Source organism: Cupressus sempervirens, chromosome 11 (genome assembly GCF_028749045.1).
Source record: "Cupressus sempervirens isolate cs-2001-9-10 chromosome 11, ASM2874904v1, whole genome shotgun sequence".
Taxonomy (NCBI): Eukaryota; Viridiplantae; Streptophyta; class Pinopsida; order Cupressales; family Cupressaceae; genus Cupressus; species Cupressus sempervirens.
In genome coordinates, this window is record NC_143128.1 from 568,439,133 (window position 1) to 568,451,153 (window position 12,021).

General features: G+C 39.1%; 1 protein-coding gene across 4 annotated transcripts in view; it reads left to right on the plus strand.

Moving 5' to 3' along the window:
- LOC149530900 (uncharacterized) overlaps positions 1 to 12,021 on the plus strand; it is a 359,431-nt gene that overhangs the window by 193,715 nt on the left and 153,695 nt on the right. The window lies entirely within an intron of this gene.

Below are 12,021 nucleotides of genomic sequence, written 5' to 3' on the forward strand. Positions count from 1 at the left end.
CAATGCTGTCACACTCTTTCTTATAATCACTCAACAACATACCCACATTTTGTCCTGATTTCTTAGACCAATCCATAGTCTCCCAACAGGTGAGAAGGTTCTCCAAGACATATCTCCCTTTTACAAAGTCAGTTTGTGAAGGGTTAATGACTTTGGAAAGAATATGGTCATTCTTGGTGGCCAAAATCTTGGCAAGAATTTTATAGGTCACATTGAGGAGTGGAATAGGTTTCCAATTCTTATGAGTGTTTTATCCCCTCCTTTAGATAGTCATTTGATGAGCCCTGCATTTATCTCTTGACCTAAAGAGCCTATATTTAGAGCATAGTCATATAACACCTTTAGAAAAGGGCAAATCCATTGAGAATTGATTTTGAAAAATTCCACAGGTAGACCATTCGGGCTAGGGGCTTTTTCTTTCTCCATGATGGAGATAGCATTATTGATTACTTGAACAGAAACAAGTTCCCCAAGTGGTAAGGAATCTTGTTCAGGAAGTTTCTTTGGGAATATGCCTCGAATTTTCACTCTAGCCTCCTGCATGCTATTGCCAACATCTTCAGAGGTAAAGAGGAGCTTATAAAATTGGGCAAAAGCATTAAGAATGTTGTCTAATCCTGTAATGGTAGATCGATTTTCACAAATACAATCTATCTTATCTTTAGATTCTTCATACTTCAAAACCTTAAAGAAGAATTTAGATCCTTTGTCACTGATCTTCAGCTAGTTAACCCTTGATGTTATTTTGGCACCTTGGATCTTCTTGGCTTGAAGCGTTCTAACCTCATGTTTAGCTTAGAGGCTACCTCCATAGCTTGCAAAATTGGAAGGTTGGTTCTGTAGCAAAGCTTCTGCAACCTAAAGTGTGAGTTGATGAAAGAAAGTTCTTGGGCCCTATTATCCTTGGCTCTCTTCTTGTCCACTATTTTTGAACAAATTATGCCAAGAAGATGTAGTTTGATTTCAATTGCTAATAGGGTCTTTATGCCGACACAGAGGAATTATGCCAATGAACAATTTGACCGCAAGCAACATGTCATGATCATCCAAAAGAGAGGCATTGAGTGCAAATGGCTTAGTTTATGTTGTTTGACTTGGGGTAGCCTAACTTGAATATTTCAACCAGGATGGGGTGATGATCCGAGAGAGAGTAGGTGAGGACTCTGACAGGATTGTCATGACAAGGTTTAATACAACTGAAGATATCTTTATTATAAAATATTCTATCCAATTTGGAGTAGATTCTTTTGTCGCCCTTTTGGAAATTAGACCTGGTAAACCATGTACCTTTAGATTGATTTTTAAGTTCAACAACAGGATCTACAAGATTGAGTTTGCACATAAGCCTATTCCAAAAGTATTGCTCATTACCTTTCCAATAAAATTTCAACTCACCAGACTTATCCTATACCCTCTCCATCATATTGAAGTCACTGGCTATTATCCAAGGAATGCTAGGGAGGGTGGTTGGCCATTGCCAAAGATTAATTCTCTCTATATGCTCATTTGGGGCATATATAGAGAAAATGCCAAATTCAAAGCCCCAACTTTGAAGGATTTTCAAGGTGATCTATTACAAGGGGAGTTACCCCATTGATTAATGTTCTTTCTCCATCTAGGACCCTCCAGAATGGAGGTCCACCCTTGCCTCTAATGTGTTTAGTTGACACTGATACAACATCTTAACAAATGCATTTTAGGACAGATTCCAGAGCAAAACCTACAACTTTGACCTCTTGCAACAAGATAATATCAATGTCTTTGGCCTAGTTGAGTAACCTGTTAACAATGTAATTCCTGTTAGAGGATTGCAGTCCTGTGACATTCCATGAGGCCAATTTGAACTTGTCCATGGGTAACCTTATTTATCAGTCTCCAAGGGGGTTTGGAAACCCTTAAAACAATTAAACATTTTAGTTTTAGCCATCTTACAATGCTTGGGGTTACCATTTACAATAGGTAGCCTATCTCTCTTCCTTTTGATTACTTCCCTATTATCCAACAGTACGGGGTTATGCTTCTAGGCTTCTTCTTCTCCCCCTTCTTTTCTGCATTAAAAAATAAAGTGCAATCATCCCCTTTTAAATTGACCATAGTGGCTTCCTTACCACCACCATTTAGGGTGCTAGTTGACCACATCACATCATCCTTGAGGATACCCCTTGGTTGGCCTGAGAGGGAGTTAAAATATCATTATAAGAAACATTGGAGTTTGTCGCTACAATAGAGAGTTGAGAAACAAATGGGGCAGTAGGAATCACAACCATAGATAATCATGAAGCCTTTCTTCCTGATTGAGGCAATCCATGGTACGAGCAACTAGGGCCTCACAATCAAGAACATCCTCAACCTCTACTACCAAGACCTCAAGGGGGGCAACCGGGATAGGGGATGCAATCACTTCTCCACCCCAAATTGGGATGGAGAAGGAATTCACTATAGGTCGAGGCACAACATTTAAATTTCTTTCAGCCCTTTCCTTAAGAGACCGCAAAGACAGCTGTTGAGTATTGAAAGGATGGGGGTTGTCTGGGGGAGTGCTAGTGCCAAGGCCAAAGTCAATGGATTGCATATCCTAGAAGGATTCAAGTTCCTTTAGGGGAGAAGTAGAATTTGGAACCATTTACACAGGAGATGGTTGAACAAATTTACTTTTCAAGTTATCAAGAGATGCTCAAATATTATCATCTTTCAGCCATTGAGAGGCATCCGAGTCCAAGGACACTTGTTTAGGTATCGCTGGCATGACTACAAATTTCACTTTGTGGCGAAGCTTTGGAGTGGCCAAGACATCCGTAGTTTGGGTTTTTTAAACCAGTTGAGGGCAATCCCTCCTCTTTTGTTCCTCTCTTCTACAAAAATAGCATGCATTGAGATGGCCCATATAGATAATAGGGCAAACAATTGGGGGCTCTCCAACATTCTAGACATATACTTTGTGGGGCTTCCACACTAGGATAGATAGAAATGAGAACTCTAACATCAGCATTGGGAATGACAGTATTTGAATGGTCAAACTTTAACACTCTACCAATGGGCTCGACCAGTTGTGGAATGAAGTTCCAAGTAAAGGGTGGAAGATTACAAAGTGTAATCCATCTAGGGATAGCAAGAGCGAGGACTTCATCATTGACCAACTCAAGAGTCCACAGTAGGGCATGAAATTCAGCATTCCGGACTCTCCAAAATTGCTTATCAGCAATTGTCTTTTGAGAATCAGGGTTACAAAAAATCAGAATAAACAATCCTTTTTGTAACATGCGATAGAATGCAAAATGGTACCCTAATTTCTGCCCCCAAACTTTGTGAAACCAATCATTCAAAAAGCTCCTCAATGACAAATTCAATGGGTCCATACCAGCAAAAAAGATAGCGGTATTCTTTAATCTACTCGTTTCTTTATCTAACTCTAGCTTTATCTGGTATTAGGCCTAATAACACATTTAGGCAAAGGCAAATCCTTACCTCAATTTCCTTCCATGGCGGCTGAACAATGACGTCTTTGATGAATTTGGCATCTGGCAAGGACTGGTTACCCTGCAATGCTTGCTTGAAGGAGATGGGTCACTCACATGCTCCGCTTGCTTGGTGACTAGAACCTTTCCCTTGTTCTCCATGGCTGGTAATTGAACGATTCGCAGCAGCAGACTTTGAGAAACTAGAAGAAACCACTTCATTGTGGCAATTAGGGAACACTACGATGATTAATTGTTTGAGATGTGCAGCTTTCCTAGTTGAGGCTGAGGCCATAAATGCCTCATACGAGAGATGAGGGCTCTAGGGATGCTCAGTTGCAGAGCCCTCCGTTGCCAAATCACAACCTCCTAATTCCCATCATAATATTATTTGGTTAATTCAATATATATTATATATATAATTATTTAACATATTCTGATTGCATAAAAAATGTATATCAATATAGTAATATGAAAGATCAAATTTTCTGTCTAAAAAGAAGTTGGATTCATGTAGTTTTGATAATGCAAAATTAACAATATTATTAATGTAATAATATAGTAATTATAATATAAATAAATAATCAATGAATTAACTAACAATAAATATTAATTCAAATATAAGTAAATCAATTATGAGTCTAATATAGTTAATATCATAATAATTAAGATAATAGTAATTTGTACAATAAATATAATGTTAAAGTAGTATTTTAATACATTTGAAAGATACAAATAGCAAAGCATAAAGCATATAACATACATAAAATACCAAACGATGAACTAAACAAATACTGACTTTGGTCGACCTAGTGAATTGAGTGCAACCATCAGAAATTTAATAATAGGTAATTCCCACTGCTATCAAAGATCAATGAGGTGATCATCGACTAAGGCAACAAATAATATATGTGCAGCATTTAATATTTGCTTAAATTGGTAATCACCAAATACCATGAAATGGTGCAATTAAGACAAGTGATGTGACTCTTGTAAGGAGTCTCAATATTTTGAATCAAAGAAGCGGATATAAAAAGGAATTGAGAAGACTTATACAAGGGAAGGTGATTAGCAAAAAAGATAATGATAGTTGCATACCAAGTATGTTTTAAATTTGTGCATGTATCAAGGAGGGAAATTAAGGAATTATTTTATTCAATGCACATAGGAGGAACACAGAATAGAAAAGGCCACTTTTTAGTAAAAGATAAGGAAGGGGATTGATTGGGAACATCGTGGAAAATAAAGAGAATATGATATGATTGGTTCCCGATATTGGATACAAATAATAATATAATAAAAGGTTACAGGTGCATTAAGAATTATTTTATTCAATGCACATAGGAGGAACACAGAATAGAAAAGGCCACTCTTTAGTGAAAGATAAGGAAGGGGATTGATTGGGAACATCGTGGAAAACAAAGAGAATATGATATGATTGGTTCCCCATATTGGATACAAATAATAATATAATAAAAGGTTACAGGTGCATAACCCTATAACAAAGGCAGTGTCTTTGATAGGAAGCAAGGATTGCATATTGTAGATATAGCACTAGATTACGAAAGACACAACAAAACTTGAAATGGTAACCATATTGCTAACAGTGACAAATACAGGTGTATATCATCGTTGTGGTGAGGACATATTACTAAGATCAGATTTAGCTCCAACATAAGCATTTGTGGAAAGAAAAGTTCCCTTTATTGAACAAAGGAAAATTTCCTTTATATCGTGTTAAAGAGGATCAAATTAAGATCTGTTGTTAAGAGGAATATGGAAAAATTGTGTGATCAATATTTATTATAGATATAATACTATAGACCAGTGTTATGGGACTCGGACTCGCCTCTGACTCAGAAAGGTCAAAATCCGACTCGGACTCGGACTTGGCGACCGGACTCGGCAAGGACTCGGAAAATTGAAAAACTCATGAAATCTAAAGATTTTTAAGAATTTTAAGATTGTTTCTTGCATCTTTTAGTCAATTAACATCAAATACACAATAATTGATATAAATAGAACCTACTTAATACACATACACAATTTTGCATACATCACATAAGTATAAAAGCGAATTTTTGAAGGAAAAAAATTGAATAACCAGAATATAAAGTTATAAACTATAAAGTAATAAACATAGTGTCACTCCAATATCAAAGACTCAAATGTCTACAACATTCATGGATTACAAAATCCATGGTATCAAATTCAAAGGTTCAAAACATATGTCAAAATAACAACTAGAGCCATCCTCTATGTCCTCCTACAAGTGCGCCTAAGATAAGTCATGGAAGACTTTAGATCCATCCTCTCTGCCTGTGTCTGAGGCTGACCTTGAACCTCCTCCTCATCCTCATCATCCTCCTCACGCACATAATCCTCGTCATCAACCTGGGATCCATCACTCCTAGCGTCAGGGTCCACTCTGTCTCCTCGTGCTCTAGCCTCCTCAACTGCCATCGCTACTACCTCAGCCTCTCGATCCACCTGATCTACCCACTCCACATCTTCATCACTGAAGACAGGATCATCCACCTCTGTGTTCCACTCTGCATGAGGATCAACATTCTCTAATACAATCGGAGTTGTATCGGTGCCAAGGATTTGTCTATGGAGAAGGCGAAGGTTATAGTGAACAAAGACAAGATCATTTAATTTTTGCACTGCCAACCTATTGCGCTCCTTTGAATGTTTGTGCTCAAAAAGACTCCAATTACGTTTGCATCCTGATGCACTAGATGGCTGGCTCAAGATGCGAATCGCAATCCTCTGTAAATTTGGCACTTTTGTGCCAAACATCTCCCACCATGCATTTGAAACAAGAAATTTTTGAATCATATCAATAACTTTGAAATTATCAAATTAAGATGGTAATAGAATTACTATTAGAAATTAGGATGTAGAATCGAAGATTTTTAGTGTTTACCAGGCATCAATGCTGTCCTATTTCTTTTGCACAACTCTCGTGCAAATAAGTCCCCTTGAGCTTTCTTAAATAGCTCAATCTCATGGACTATATCTGTGTTAACTGCTGAATTAGGTGACATTCTCTCTATAACATCATAGAGGCCGCTCCACACCTCATCATCAGCCTTGAAATGTGGGCTGCACTGGTATGCTGGATTAAGAAAGTAGGTTGCTGCATGTATAGGCTTGTGAAGTAGATTGTGCCATCGTCTATTAATTACATCCCATATAGGCCCATAACTATCTTGATTCCCTGCAAAAAAATTGTGAATGGCCTCCTTCACCCTATCCATGCCCTCATAAATATAGCCCATTGAGGGCTTCTCTCCATCAACTATTCATAGGAGAACAATAAGCGGCTTTACAAACTGCAATCATTATGAAAGTTGGAAAAGAAATAATCAGCTTTAAGTTTTTTCTTTAAAAAATGAACAATAATTTATAAAATAATTTCATAAACAAAATAAAGTTGAAATGAGGAGAAAAAGGAAAATTACCGTCACAATATCAGCAATAGGTGTCCAAAAAGAGGGCTCGTCAAAAATATGATCAGCTGCAGCAATCCCTGCAGTGGTCTTTGCATATGAGGATGCAAGCCACTCCTCACTAACAAATATACGTCTCAAACCTCCCTTTGAATCAAGCAAGGATTTCAATGTGAGGAAGTTGGTTGCAAATCTAGTGACCCCTGGACGAGACAACTCCCTTTGCTCATTGTGTTTCCTCATGAGGTTGAGGACCCATGTATGATTATATATGAATTTGCATACACTCCTTCCTCGCTCTATAACTGTTTTGATCCAAGGGTTTACCAAGATCCTTTAACATGAGGTCAATGCAATGAGCGGCACAAGGGGTCCAAAATAGGTGAGGGTGTCTCTCCATAAGAAGCTTTCCTGCAGCAACATAATTTGCTGCATTATCAGTAACTATTTGTACCACATTCTTTTCACCTACATCCTTTATCACTTCATCCATTATCCCACAAAGATATTCAGCATTCTTTGTTTTTCCTGAAGCATCAATGGATTTCAAAAAAACCGTGGCACCTAAAGAAAAAAAAAAAAATTAGTATAATGATTAATGATGAATTATAATTTATAAATTCAAAATTTATAAACTTAATCACTTAAGTACAAGTTCTACTTCTAAATTTTTAATGTCTAAGATTCTAAGTACAATTACAGTTTACCTGACGAAGAAACAAGAAAGTTGAGGAGTGTTCTACTCCTATCAGTCCAACCATCAGTCATGATGGTGCAACCTTTTTTCTTCCACACCTCACGCTGCTCCGTGATTTCAACTTGTACATCAACCACCCTTTGGTTCAAAATAGGGCCTCCTAGCTCTTCGGCACTAGGGCTTTGAACCCCAGACCACAAACAGCAACAACATCGATTCCAATTTGCCAATAAGGGGACCTAAAACAAATAGAATAAAATTTAAAGTTATACAAATTAGTATATTATAAATAAATTTGAAAACAAAATACAAATTAAAATAAACAAAATAAACATATTATTGAAAGCTGAAACTTGTAACTTTGAAAGCAAGAGAAGACTTAAATTTAAATTTACATAAATAATTAACTTGCTGCATTGAATAAAATGTTGTTGTAGATGAAGAAGTCCCCAAGTGCCAATTTTGCATAATCATGTTTATCCTTGTTCCAACCTATGCCCTCAAGCGATGGCTGTGAACTTGGAGCCGTGCGTGGAGCAAACATAGAATCAAGTGTCGATTTTTGCTTATGAATGCGAGGCCCAATGCTCACACTCGTAGAAGTAGTGGTATCCGTAGGTGGAGCAGTGGATAATGGAGAGCGAAAACTAGAAGACCCCTGTTGGGCTCCGGCTAGTTGTGCCATTTCTTCATGTTGCTTCTTTTTCAATTCTTTTTGCTCCATTTTTTCCTCTAGAAGAGTTTGGATGTCTTGCATAACATCTTGGGGTACATCTTTGCATTTTTTAGCACCATGTCTAGGTATACGTGCTAGGTGATACTTCAATCTATTTATTCCTCCCCCATTATATACCACACCACAATGCCAACATGTAACAACTCCCTTTTTGTGCCTCGGGATGGCATGTTTCCAAGCCCTATCCCTTGCTATTGCACTTGGGTCTGCATTAGGGTTAAATGGAGGCCTATTTCCACTTCCCTCACCTTGTTGTTGAGACATTATATCAAATTTCAATAAGTTACTGTTCGCTGTCAGCCTGCTGCCTCGGAAAGGTGGACTTTGCCTCTGATTCACCGAGTCCCAGGTTGACTCGGCGAGTCCGATGCCAGGACTTGCCGGCTGGTTACAAGTAAAAAGGCAAAAAAAACATAAAATGCTTTGTTTAATTGGATTTTTTTTGGTTTTTCTAATATGTTATTGACCTAAAAAGGTCATTCTACCATTTGCTTGTGCTCACAACAGAGAGGAAAGAGTTAGAGAAGAATATTGGGGTTTTGAGAGAAAAATCAACAAACCGGTTTGCCCTTCCGTATTGATTGCTAATGGTTTGTGCATCTTTCTAGCTTGCGTTAAAGCATGGAGAGGAGCTTGAGGGAGCATTTGGATGAAGATCTTATGAAGGCACATGTTATAGAACTTAAACATGCTCGAGGAATTGTGGCAGATACTAGGCATGTGGGAAAATGGGCTGTTATTAGGAATCTTAGAGCAGTGGTTCGTGACTCTCCTCCTACTGGTTGGGTAGAGAGGACAACCTCCAAATCAGCATGATGGTCTCGACCGTACTTTGATAAGAGGAAGCCCCCTTCTCTTCTTGTCAACTATTGCAATGGTAATGGCTCTTTATGGTCATTATTGGGTCCTTTTCACGATGCAGTGGGGTCTTTAGATATTTTGGCCATTATTGAGACTCACGAGAGCCCCATGCGCCCTCTTCCAGGTTATCCGTGTTATTAGTGGCTGTTAGTTTGCAGAGATGAGGTTAGGACTTTTGGTGGGGTCCGTGGGTCTGGGGTTGTGGCTTGCTTGGTTAGCGATGATATTTTCAGTTGTTCATTATGACGTCTTTACCAGATTTATGTGGGTCTGGATTGGTCGGCAGAAATACCAACAAAGAGATATTTTCGTTGTTGTTTGTTATTTTCCTCTGACCTCCTCTCCTTATGCCATTCATGACCTAGAGAATGGAAATCCTTTCTGTGACCTTCAGGAGAGCATTTCACAGTTTGAGGCTTTGGGTGATATTATTATTCTTGGTGACTTCAACGCTTGAACTAGAGATCTTCAAACTCCATTGTATGATTGTGGTTCTGATTCACATTGCATTTCTGAGTTAGACCCAACTAGTATGGGACTTCGGTACAACTCAGAGAATGTCCTTGGACTGCTCTCATGTTATGGCCATCACCTCCAGCTTTGTGAGTCTTCTGGGTTGTTGATTCTGAACGGCTTATGCTTCCTTCTTGGATCGAGCCTCTTTACTTGCTAATCACACGGTGTTGGTGCGAGTGTTGTTGACTGTCATTTCCTCTCATTCCTTCATTCTTTCCATCGTAGCTTCACCATTTTGTGTCTCCCCTTGGCCGATCATGCTCTTCTTAGTATTTCTATTTGCATTTCACCCCACTCGTCGCATTTCATTGCCCTATTGATATCGTCTCCTTACCTACTCGATTCTATTACCCTGAGAGTGATAGTGAGCTTTTTATCTACCACCTTAGGAGACTTTTGACACCTGCTAGGTTTAGTGAGTCGCTTGCTACCTCTGACATGTTTGACTCACTGGCCTCTGCCATCTGGGATTCTGCTCTCCTTTCCTATTCCTCATCATTCCCCTACCTCTCTAAGAGCTAGGCGTCAGAATACTTGTCCTATGAATAAATGGTTTGATACCATTGCGAAGCTTTTCATCACTCTATTCACATTGCCTTTGAGACTCAATCTCCTGCCTTCACCCATCTGTGCCTCGCGTACTTCTGTTTTCTTCACTACAAGAAGTGTTTGTTTGCCTCTTTTCAGTGCAGAACCCTTTGCTCCACGCTTATTTAGAATCCCTAGATCTTTTGGCGTACCCTTTTCGCTTGTTGCTCCCCCCCGTCCTCCACTCTCGACTACCACTCTCTGACCTCCCATATCATTACACTGTATGACATTCCTTGGCAGCCACTTCTTCACTCCACCCCACCTCCCCACTGCCATTTATTCTCCTACTCCAGTGTTATGGAGGCCATTAGGTCTTTGAGATGTAGCAGAGCAGCTGATGAAGAAGGCTTTCAGGTAGAATTTTCAAATTTGGTGCTTCAGTTCTTGGATCTTACCTTCCTACACTCTTTAATAGAGTTGTTTGCATTGGGTTTCCTGAGTCCTAGTCTAGGCATGTGGTTTACCCTATTCACAAGTTTGGGCCTGCTTCTGATCCGGGTAACTATATAACTATTATGATCGGAGATACTTTTGCCAAACTTTATGCCATTGCTCTGAACACCATGTTATCTAGTGAGCTGGATAGAAGACGTTGTAGAGCTAAAGGGTAGGCTAGTTTTCGGGCAAATTATCAGACTATGGATCATGTTTACACACTGTGGGCTATCATTGAGGAGGCTAGGCAGTGCTCTCAGAAGGTCTATTGTTGTTTTGTGGACATCCGTAAGGCTTTTGATTCTGTTCTTAGGTTGGCCTTATTTCAGAGACTCCAGGAGATTTGGATCTCAGATATTTTGCAGATTGCTATTACGAGGCTTTACGAGAGGGTAATCGGTAGGCTCAGGACTCTGGAGGACTTTTTTGTTCCGATTCAGAGCACCATTAGGGTGAAGCAGGGTTGTCCTCTTTCTCCTACTCTGTTTGGTTTGTATATTGATGAGTTGGAGGATTTCCTTGTGAACTTTCAACCGGGGGATGGATGCTATTTACATCGGGTTTTGATCTCTATTCTCCTTTTTGCTGATGATGCGGTTCTCTTAGCCTCTTCTCCTGACAGCTTACAGAGACTTTTGGATAGTTTGGCTTCTTTTTGTGATCAACGACAGCTTGTGGTCAATTTATCTAAGACTCAAGTTATGGTCTTTAACTGTTTAAAGACCTCTCATCTTCATTTCTTCTTTCAAGGTGATGAGGTTGAGATGACTTCCTCTTATGTGTATCTTGGTGTGAAGTTTTTAGGGCCGCACTTTAGCTTGAGACCAGGTACTCAGTTCATAGTTAATAAGGGCATGGGTTCTTTGGCTCTATTGGAAAGACAATGCTTCAGGCATCATTTTCAGGATATGTTGTCCAAGTTGTCCCTTTTTGATTCCTTGGTTCGTCCAACAGTTCTCTATGGCTCAGTGGCTTGGGCGCCTTCTCTTATTGCTTCAGATTGGGCTTCTATAGAGAGGGTTTAGACGTTGATGTTACGAGGTATCATAAGATGTCACAGACTCACCCCTCACAACATTGTTTTAGCTAAGTTTGGAGCTCATCCTCTCAAATTTGTTGCCATTTTTGACTTGATTTGGTTCCTTCATCAACTTAGTGGTTTTATGGAGTCAGGTGTTGACTAGTACAGATACTCTTATCTAGCATATTGTTCTTCTATTGAGATTTTGAGATCTGACACCTCTACTAGGCCTCGTTGTTGGTATGCCCAGGCTA